Below are 10000 nucleotides of genomic sequence, written 5' to 3' on the forward strand. Positions count from 1 at the left end.
GAATTTAAACGTGACTTGAGGTGAGGGGAGAAAGGTGAGGGAAGAGTGGTAGTAGGGAAGGGGGAAGAGTGGGGGGGAAGGGAAGAGAGGAGAAGGAAGAGAGGGGAGAGAAGAGTGGGAGAAGGGAGGAGTGGGGGAGGAGTCTGTCACAGCTCTGTGGAGAGAACAAATCTGATAGAGACGATAATTTGTGATAAGAGTAGGGTACTATCACTTGTGATAACTTATGTTTAACACTTCCAATGTTCTGTACAGCTTTAGCATTTATTTTGGCTGCCGCCTGGGGATCTTATTCAACTTAGGGAAGCCCCGTCTGCAGCGAAAATGAGAATGTGTGTGTGTGTGTGTGTGTGTGTGTGTGTGTGTGTGTGTGTGTGTGTGTGTGTGTGTGTGTGTGTGTGTGTGTGTGTGTGTATTCACTTGGTCTTTGGATCACGTGTTGGACTCGTGATCGACAGCTATTTCCCTCCTGGAAGAGAGCTCAGAGCTCGTAGGTCCGATCTATGGGTAATGCTATGACCTTGCACACACACACACACCCAACTCCCCGCCCACGAGATTCAGAGTAACGACCCGAGGCACAGCGATACCGAAATAATTTCGGCCCTGGGCAGGATTCGAACTGGGTACTGGGAGCACTTCTGCTTCCCAGTTCAGCGCTCTACCAACTGTGCCACCGAGTCGGTGTGTGTGTGTGTGTGTGTGTGTGTGTGTGTGTGTGTGTGTGTGTGTGTGTGTGTGTGTGTGTGTGTGTGTGTGTGTGTGTGTGTGTGAAATTATGAAGGATAAGGCTCCCTTCGCGTTCATGTGTAATTACAGTTATTATGGAAATAATTCAATATTTTCAATACATTATGGTAAATGCTGTTTACTTTGGCAATCTAATTTATTACTGATTGACCAAAAAGATGTAGGACACATTGGTGTGTGTGTGTGTGTGTATATATATATATATATATATATATATATATATATATATATATATATATATATACATATATAATATATATTTACACATATATTCATACATATATACATATATATATACATATATATATATCTATATATATACATGTAGATATATATATATATATATATACACATATATACACTAATATATAATTATGAGTGGGTATCTTATGAATATAAATGAATGTTATTGGGGCTCGAAAGTCTCATAGTGAAATGGTGTCATGGGAAATGTACAATCTATGCTCCATACAATGTACTAACTGTGATATATAGAGTGATTCAGGAGACTCATGAAAGCTGAAATCCTGAATGCGTCGTGTTTTTTAGTTTTGGGGCCGAGACAGGCGAGATAGCACTAACCACTGTTGTTCATACCGAAACGGCCGTCTTAGGTGAGTAAAAGGAGGACAAGTCATTACTGACTATGGGTCAAATGCCTGTCGAGGTATGAAGTGAGAGCGCACGCTCTAGAGACGCGTAGCTAAGACCGAGGTCGTCACATTTGAACCAACAATGTTGCTTTTCCAATACCGTCACAGTAAAACTGGTAACGGTATATGAATGTGGATGTCTCTGTGGTTCTAGTTATGGACCAAAAGGTCTCCTGTCGGCATGCTCCTCCTTTGTAAATCCTTTGTCGCGGTTTCAAGGATTCGTGGTTTTCGTGATTTGAGTAACTCTGATTTGTATCTGAGGGAGATCACAAATGATCTACGTCATTAAATTGAAAATCTCGGAGGGATGCAATAATAGAAACTGTATTTCAAGAAGACTGGAGAATTGCGAAACAGCTGTTCGGGAACATGAGTGAGGAAATTTTTCACGAAATTCAAACGAAGTGACTACGATGAACTATTATAAGGTTGTTTGCGTCCTATGGGGGCCCCAGTGGGTGTCAAGTTCTGTCGTGGTTGGCACCACCACTTGTGACAATAACAGTGATGGTATCTGCTCTTGTCCTATACGAGTGGTGTTATTGTTCGTAGTGAAAAGTGGTGACTGTATTCTTCGTTTCAGTTGTAACACAAAACTATACAGGCTGTGCTAACACTGGTGGTGGCAGCCGTAGTGACGACAGTACCTGTGCCAGTGGCTGACAACAGTGATACACTGCTTGCAAAAGTAATAGGAATTGTGATCGTAGTGGCGGAGGCATCCGCAGTGACAACAGTGCCGGGATCAGCAGTTGACGACAGTGGTGCAGTGCTTTCAAAATTACTGGGAATGGATTGTTAGTTGTGGTGGCGGCGAAGAAGGATTTCACTGTCAAGACTGTCACACTCGTGTCGTCAGAAACGTTAGTTTAGGGTTAGAGTAAAAAAAAAAGGGGGTGGAGGGCCGTTAGCAGAACAACATAAGAGGCCATGCGTACAATGACCAACCACATGCTTACAGTTCGAACACGAATAAGTCACAAGCAACAGTAATGCATCAACCACTTGTAACATCAAGTACACAGGGAAGCAAGACAACTAAAATAATTACAACAAGTTTCATAATCTCGTGGCAATAGGAATCAGCAGCAACGTAAGGAAAGAAACGTTTGAAGCACCAGGCAAAATACCAAGTCATGGAAGTAATAATACCCAAAGTAACAAAGAATAGCGTCTTTGGTAACAGCGATACCAGCAAACACAGTAATGTACTATTATTTGTATCATATCATTGACTATAGCTTCTGCAAAAGTAGCAACGATACATGTAGCAACAGTGGCAGTTAAGCACTAATATCAGTACAAACAGCAAACACTACAAACAATTGTACACTGCCAAAGTAAAAACAGAAGACACTGGACAACTGTGGTTGTGCGCGCTTTAGCAACACTACAGACAACAGCAGCAGCAGAGGAAACAGGAGCAATAATAGTATTAGTATTAGTAACAGTAGCAGAAGCACCAGCAGACGTAGTTGTTGTAGCAAAGAATACTGCAGAAGCCATGGAAACAATAATAGTAGCAGCAACAACAGTAATAGCAGGAGCAACAGAAGCAAAAACAGTTATAATAATAACAACAGTGGTGGAAGCACCAATAGCTGCAGAAACAATAGCAGTGAAGTCACAGTTAACAGAAAAACAAAACAGTGGTTGCAGCAGTTGTAGTGACACTGCAGTGGTAGAACAAGTACTTCACTACATGAAAAAAAAGTAAAAAAAAAAAAAAAAAAATGGTGGCCGTGAAAAATGCTACAACACTTGTGCCAGTGTAAATAGCAGCAGCAGCAGCAGCTGCAAAAGCGATTAGACGTAAATTAACAATGGCAGCAATAGCTGCAGTAGTAGTAGTACCAATTGTGTACTACATGCAATACTGAGTAGCAAAATTGTAGTAGTAATATTAAAATAGAGGCACAACGCTTATTTTTAGTATTGGTGGCGGTAACATCTGCAAAAGCGATTACACGGGCAAAACGAAGCGGTAACAGCAGTTAGCAGTTTTTGTTGTTGCTGTTGTAGTTATTGTTCATAAGACAGAGGAAGAAGAAAATACAGCTGAAAAAAAGAGAAAAGGGAACACGCTGACAAGGATCACGTTTACAAGAGAGGAAATGAAGCAAGGCAGGGAAATAAAAAAGGAATAGTGAGGAGTGAGGAGATGGAGAAGCGGGGATGGGTGGGGAGGGGGGAAGAAAGAGGAGGAAGGAGAGATGCAATAGGAAGAAAGAGGACAGGAGGAGAAAAGGAGGAAGAGGAGAGAGCAAAAGAGGAGGGTGGAAGAAAGAAGAGGAGAAAGAGGAAGGAGTGAAGGAGGTGGAGGAAAGAAGAGAAGGTGGTGGAAGTAGAGGAGGGGAGGGGGAAGGGAGAAGGGGAAGGAGGAGGAAGAGGAGGAGGAAAGGAGGAGGAGGAAAGGAGGAGGAGGAGGAGGAGGAGGAGGAGGAGGAGGAGGAGGACGACAACGACGGTGGTGGTAGAAAGTCGGCCTCAAGGAGAGGGTTAGGAGGATGTGTGCACGATCGGTCAGAGCGAGTCTGGAGACGCCTCCTCCTCCTCCTCCTCCTCCTCCTCCTCCTCCTCCTCGTCGTCCTTCTCCTCCTCCTTCTCCTTCTCCTCCTCCTCGGCACTTGGCTTCGAACGGTTGTGATGTTCTTCTCAATTCTTTTCCATCCGGAGCGACTCGCTACGGGAGGTTTATCTTAATATGTTCATCTATTTTCTTTTATTTATCTATTTTCAGTTATTCATTTTCACCTGTTTATTTCTTCTATCTTTTTATATATTTATCTTTTAATTCTTTATCTTTCTTCTGTTCTTTGAAAGATTTGGATAACAAAAGACACTCTAAGTGCTGACGGAAGGTAGCCCAAATAGAAAGAAAGAAAGAAAGAAAAAAAGAGGAGAAAGAGTAGGGGGGGGGGCAGAAGTTGCAGTGGACTCAGTGGTGGCAGTGACGGTAAAGTGGTGGAGGTTGTTGGGGTTGAGGCAGTAGTGGCAGAGAAAGAAGGGGAAGACCTGTAGTCCAAGCAGAGGTAACGTTTGCGTGCGTGCGTGCGTGCGTGCGTGTCCTGTGACTGGGAGTCCAACGTAGGACACCAGGAATGGCAGCAGCTGCCGAAGGGAGAAAGACTCAAGGGAACAGGAGGGCGGGGGGTAGGAGGAGGAGGAGGAGGAGGAGGAGGAGGAGGAGGAGGAGGAGGAGGAGGAGGAGGAGGAGGAGGAGGGGAGGAGGAGGGGAGGGGGAGGAATGGAAGAAGGAGGGGGAGGGAGGGGAAGAACGGAAGGAGAGGGGGGAGGGGAAAGAGGAGGAAGGAGAAGAGCAGCAAGAGTAGAATAGGTAGAGGAGGAGGAGAAGAGGAAGAGGAGGAGGAGGGGAGGGAGGGGAGGAATGGGAGGAGGGGAGGGGGAGAAAGAACGGAAGGAGGAGAGGGAGGAGGGGAAAGAAGAGGAAGGAGAAGAGCAGGAGGAGACGAGGAAGAGGAGGAAGAGAAGAAGAGGTGGAGGAGGAGGAAGAAAAGGAGGAGGAAGTGGGAAGAAGGTGGGGGAGTAGGAAGGTGGGGGAGTAGGAAGGTGGGGGAGTAGAAGGAAGGTGGAGGAGTAGGAGGAAAGTAGAGGAGTAGGAGGAGTTGGAGGAAGGTAAAGTAAGAGGAAGGTGGAGAAGTAGGAGGAAGGTGGAGGAGTAGGAGGGAGATGGAGGAATAGGATTAGGAAGAAGGTGGAGGAAGAAGAGGAGAAAAGTGGAGTAGGAGGAAAGTTAAGGAGTAGGACGAAGGTGGAGTAGGGGTAGGAGGATGGTGGAGAAGGAAAAAGATGGACGAGCTGGTAGAACATGAACGAGCTGGAGGACGGTGGAAGAATAGGAGGAAGGTGGAGGAGGAGGAGGAGGAGGAGGAGGAGGAGGAGGAGGAAAAGTAGAGAATGAGGAAGAGCAGAAGAAAGGTGGAGGAATAGGAAGGTGGAGAAGGAGAAAAGAGGAAGAAGACCCGTGTGTTGGGTAGAGGGTGGGGGCGAAGGCGGTAATGGCGGTTCCGCCACCGCCGCCGCCGCCACCACCGCAGCCGCCGCAGCCGCCTGGAGGATGACTCGAAACGGCATTGACCGACCGAGAGCTCCCGGGTCACCCAACCGTTTCGGTGACGGACACGGTAATGTTGACGGTTAAGTGGGGCACCGCGGCGGTGGTGGTGTAGTGAAGATCGCGCCAGTAGAGTGTGGTGATGTGAGAGTATGGTGAGGAGGTGAAGGGGTACGAGGATGGGGATGGGGAAAGGATACGAAGAGGGAAGAGGGAAGGAAGGGAGAGAGGATGAAAAGGAGGCTGAGGAGGAGGAAGAGGAAGAGGGAGAGGAGGGAAAGAGGGAGGATGAGTGGAAAAGGGAGTGGGAGGGAGTTAAGGAAATGGGGGTGGAGCTGGGAGGGGGGGTGGATTGGGAACTTTCTTCTTCGTTAGGCCGTGGCAGGTTCGATTCGGCCGCGCGAGGGACTTCCATGTAAATGCCGGCGCCGCCGCCTCATATCAAAGGCCTCTATCCCTCTAAGTATGGTCCCGACATCACAAGCACCGTCGTAACACGTTCTATATTGAAGAGCACAGCCGTTAAGCCGCAGTACGGGTCTCGCATTAATGGCCGCAGTACGGGTCTCGCATTAATGGCCCTGCGGTCCTGACGCGGACGTTGCCGAAGTACGGTTCTTCATCGTCAAGGGCACTTGAAGAACCAAGGGAGAGGGAGGGGCGACATCAAAGACGCTGCTGAAGGTGGCTCTCTGCCCAAGGCGCCGGGTTAACGAAAGCGCCCTATTGAAAGCAATTCGCATCAAGGGGGTCGCCCTACGGTATGCTCAGGTCTGACGGCTTGAGGAACTTCTGCTGAAGATGAGGCCGTCCGGGAAGCACCGAATGTGTCTTCGGGTCATTATCGACAACATGGTAGACGACCTCGTTGCTGCATCCCTGAGAACCGACCTCATGGAGACGTGGTTATGATCGGGTGAGATTTTGGTCCTGTGTGATGCTTCAGTCGAGTTACGGACATGTTTATGATACAGATCGTCCAGGCGATGTTGGTGTACTTTACATATTCAGACGTGATGTTTTGTGGCTTTAGCCTACAGGTGTTGTAACATCTGGCTAGACACCAAGGCTTCAGGGATGTCAGGTCAAGTGGGGGCGGGATCAGTGGCAGGATGGCGGTTTCAAAAGCACTGTAAGGTCACAGTCAGGGGACAGTCAGTCTTTTAAATCGAAGTTTGAGTATGTCTATGGCCGATACTTTAGTAAATCATTGCAATACTGAAACAGAGGATTATGATAAATCATAACTATGCGAAACCATGAAATATCAAAGGAGCATAGAAAGCAGAAATCAAAGGTACGAGTACGATCACGGGTCGCTAAGTTCCCTAGACATTGAAGTCTGGTGGCAGGAACCAAGGCTAAGGTGACACCAAGTTAAGAGCAAGGGGCAGGGGGAAGTCACGGCAGAGTCCTCCGAGGCCAGTAGGAAAGTGTTTCCTCTTCCTAGGGTCCAAGTTATCGGTAGTTTAACCTCAGGTTACCGGGAGACGGGTTACGTCACGGCCGATTTAGTTAAGGTCAGAAGAAAGAAAAGGAGGAAATGTCTGGAAAGCGGAGCCGAGCTATAAAAAGAGACTGAATCCGTAGTAAGGTCATAGGATACTGAAATAAGGTCTGTGGGAGAATGAAAAAGGTCTCTGGGTGCTAAGTATGGTGACTGCATTATAGATCAAAGTCAGGATGCCGCAGTAATGTCAATGGATACGAAACAAGGTCACTGGATGATGAATCAAGGTCACAGGATGCTGGGGTAAGGTAACAGGATGCTGGAGTAAGGTCATTGGACGCCAAAGGAAGATCACTGGATGCTGGAGTAAGGTCGCACGATGTTCGAACAAGGTCTCCAAATGCTGAAGCAAGGATGCTTGAGTAGGATCACAAGATGCTTGAGTGAGGTCATAGGATGATGGAGTAAGGTCACAGGATGATGGGTTAAGGTCACTGGAGGATGGGTTAAGGTCGCAGGAAAATATAGTAAGGTCACAGGATGCTTGAGTAAGGTCACAGGATGCTGGATCAAGGCCACAGGCTGTTAAGGTCTAACAAGGTCAGTGTTAAATGGTACACAAAATGAACAAGGGATGGTGGAATACTGAAGCTGAGCGGGAGTAGGCCTCGACGTAGCAAACCTAAACGAGTCAAATGAGACTAATTAGAGAGAGATGAATTAGGATGCGATGACGTAGAAGCATTATGCCAGGCTCCAGAACAACGACAAAGTATTTTTCTTTTAATAGGGAATAGCTGATACCACGTCTTTCATCGCAGCGTTCGTACAGCAAAGTAAGGTTGACTTGGGGAAAGATTTGGGGTAGCTAGAGCGAATTAAGGTGCATTTGATACCGAGGCTGGGCAGAATGGAGTGCAAGGTTGGGGTAAAGCACGACGGTGAGACGTAATGTTAATTAGGGTGCGTTGTAGTGTGGCGCACTAACTTAGGATCTCATGAAGAACGGGAGGGCAGGATGGGGGGAGGAAGGGAGGGAGGGAGGAGGGAGAAAGGGAGGGAGAGAGGGAGGAAGGAGTGAGGGAAGAGGCAGGAGGGGGAGATGGAGGAGGGACATGGAGGAGGGAGGAGGGAGAGAGGGAGGGGGAAAGGAGAAGGAGAAAGGGAAAAAGAAGAGAGAGAGTGAGGTAAGGAGAGAGGGAAAGAAGGGAAAGAGAGGAGGGGAGAGAAGGAAAAGGGAGAGGAGAGAAGGAGGGGGAGAGAGAGAGAGAGAGAGAGAGAGAGAGAGAGAGAGAGAGAGAGAGAGAGAGAGAGAGAGAGAGAGAGAGAGAGGGGAGGAGAGAGAGAGAGAGAGAGAGAGAGAGAGAGAGAGAGAGAGAGAGAGAGAGAGAGAGAGAGAGAGAGAGAGAGAGAGAGAGAGAGAGAGAGAGAGAGAGAGAGAGAGAGAGAGAGAGAGAGAGAGAGAGAGAGAGAGAGAGAGAGAGAGGGAGAGAGAGAGAGAGAGAGAGAGGAAGGCGAGGGGATGGGGACAGGAGGGGAGAAGGGGAGAGACGGAGGGGGAGGAGGGAAAGAGGGGGTCATGGGGTGAAGGAAGGAGAAGGGGAAAGGGAGAGGGAGAGGGAGAGGGAGGGAGGGAGGATGCAAGGAAGGAAGAGAGAACCTCACCGCGCTGCCGTCGCAAATTTAGAAGACTATTATCCTGAAATTGATGTCAATAAATTTGTTATTACGAACGACACAAACCTTTCTGAGGTTTACAGGTAAAAATAAAAAAATTGCATTGGAGACGCTGAGGGGGTTAAGAGGAGAGCACAATGACGTGGCCAAACCAACAAAGCACAATACACAGTTTAGCCTCAAGGTTACTTCTACCCTACTTAAAAAAAATTAAAATTAAAATTTAAGTGTACATGTGTGCATATACATATAATAGGACATGCTGGAGGAAAAGACGAACAGGACAAGGAGGAGCAGGACAAGGAGTAGGGAGAAGGCTACGGGAGAGGGTAGGAAGGAGGAAGGAAGGAGGAAGGAGGAAGGAGGAAGGAGGGGGGATAAAAGAGAAGGGAGGAAGGACGGAGAAGAGAGAGGAAGAAGAGTAAATGGAGTACTAAGAGGAAGAGGAGGAGGAGGAAGAGGAGGAGGATGGCCATGATGATGATGTGGATGACGATGATGATGAAGAGGAGGAGAAGGAGGAGGTTGATGGCGATGAAGATGAAGAAGAGAGGGAGGAGAAAGAAGATGGAGAAAAAAGATGGAGGAGAAAAGAGGAGGAAGGTGGAAGAGTAAGAGGATGTGGTTACAGACTTGGTCACTGAGGATGTGAAACGACGAAAGAAGAAGTAAACTCGGAACGTCGACGAGCGAGGAGAACGAGAGACTTCGAAGACGACGGGAGGGCCACGGCCGGGGCCAAGTCCCAAGTGCCAGTGCAGCAACACAAATGCTGGCGGGACAAGGGTGAAGGTGGAGGTGGAGGTGGAGCTCGAAACGCTGACGGGGGAGGAGAAGGAGGAGTAGGAGGAGGAGGACGAGGGGATGAGTAAAAGGAGGAGGGGAGGAGGGAGAGGTGGGGGAAGGAGGACGGGAGGAGGAGGGGGAGGACGGGAGGAGGAGGGGGAGGACGGGAGGAGGAGGGGGAGGACGGGAGGAGGAGGGGGAGGACGGGAGGAGGAGGGGGAGGGGGAGGACGAGGAGGGGAGGAAAATGAGAGGAGAGGAGAGAAGGGGAGGGGAGGGGGAGGGGGGGGGGGAGGAGGAGGAGGAGGAGGAGGAGGAGGGCGAGGTAGGGGAGGAGGAGAAGAGGGAGGAGGAGGGGAGGAGGAGGAGGGGAGGAGGAGGAGGAGGAGAGGCGGGGAAGGAGTGAAAGCCTAGGAAAGACGTGTCGTCAAAGAACCATGTACTCTTGGCGACCTCCAAGCTTGACCCGTTATTATGCAAATGTATCTTTCGTTGTTGTGACATCGATATAGCCTCGTTTTGGAGGAAATCATTTATAACAGAACTCCTGCGTGCAGAAATTTAGTGAATAATTGACAGATATATCTGCATAGTTCAGACATGCCGT

The 10000-nt window shown here is 48.5% G+C and overlaps 1 protein-coding gene across 15 annotated transcripts in view; it reads right to left on the reverse strand.

Annotated features, from left to right (window-relative positions):
- The window catches only part of Glut1 (Glucose transporter 1), a 490886-nt gene that overhangs the window by 327638 nt on the left and 153248 nt on the right, over window positions 1–10000 (reverse strand). The window lies entirely within an intron of this gene.

Source organism: Oratosquilla oratoria, chromosome 1 (genome assembly GCF_046742065.1).
Source record: "Oratosquilla oratoria isolate Oo_2021 chromosome 1, ASM4674206v1, whole genome shotgun sequence".
Taxonomy (NCBI): domain Eukaryota; kingdom Metazoa; phylum Arthropoda; class Malacostraca; order Stomatopoda; family Squillidae; genus Oratosquilla; species Oratosquilla oratoria.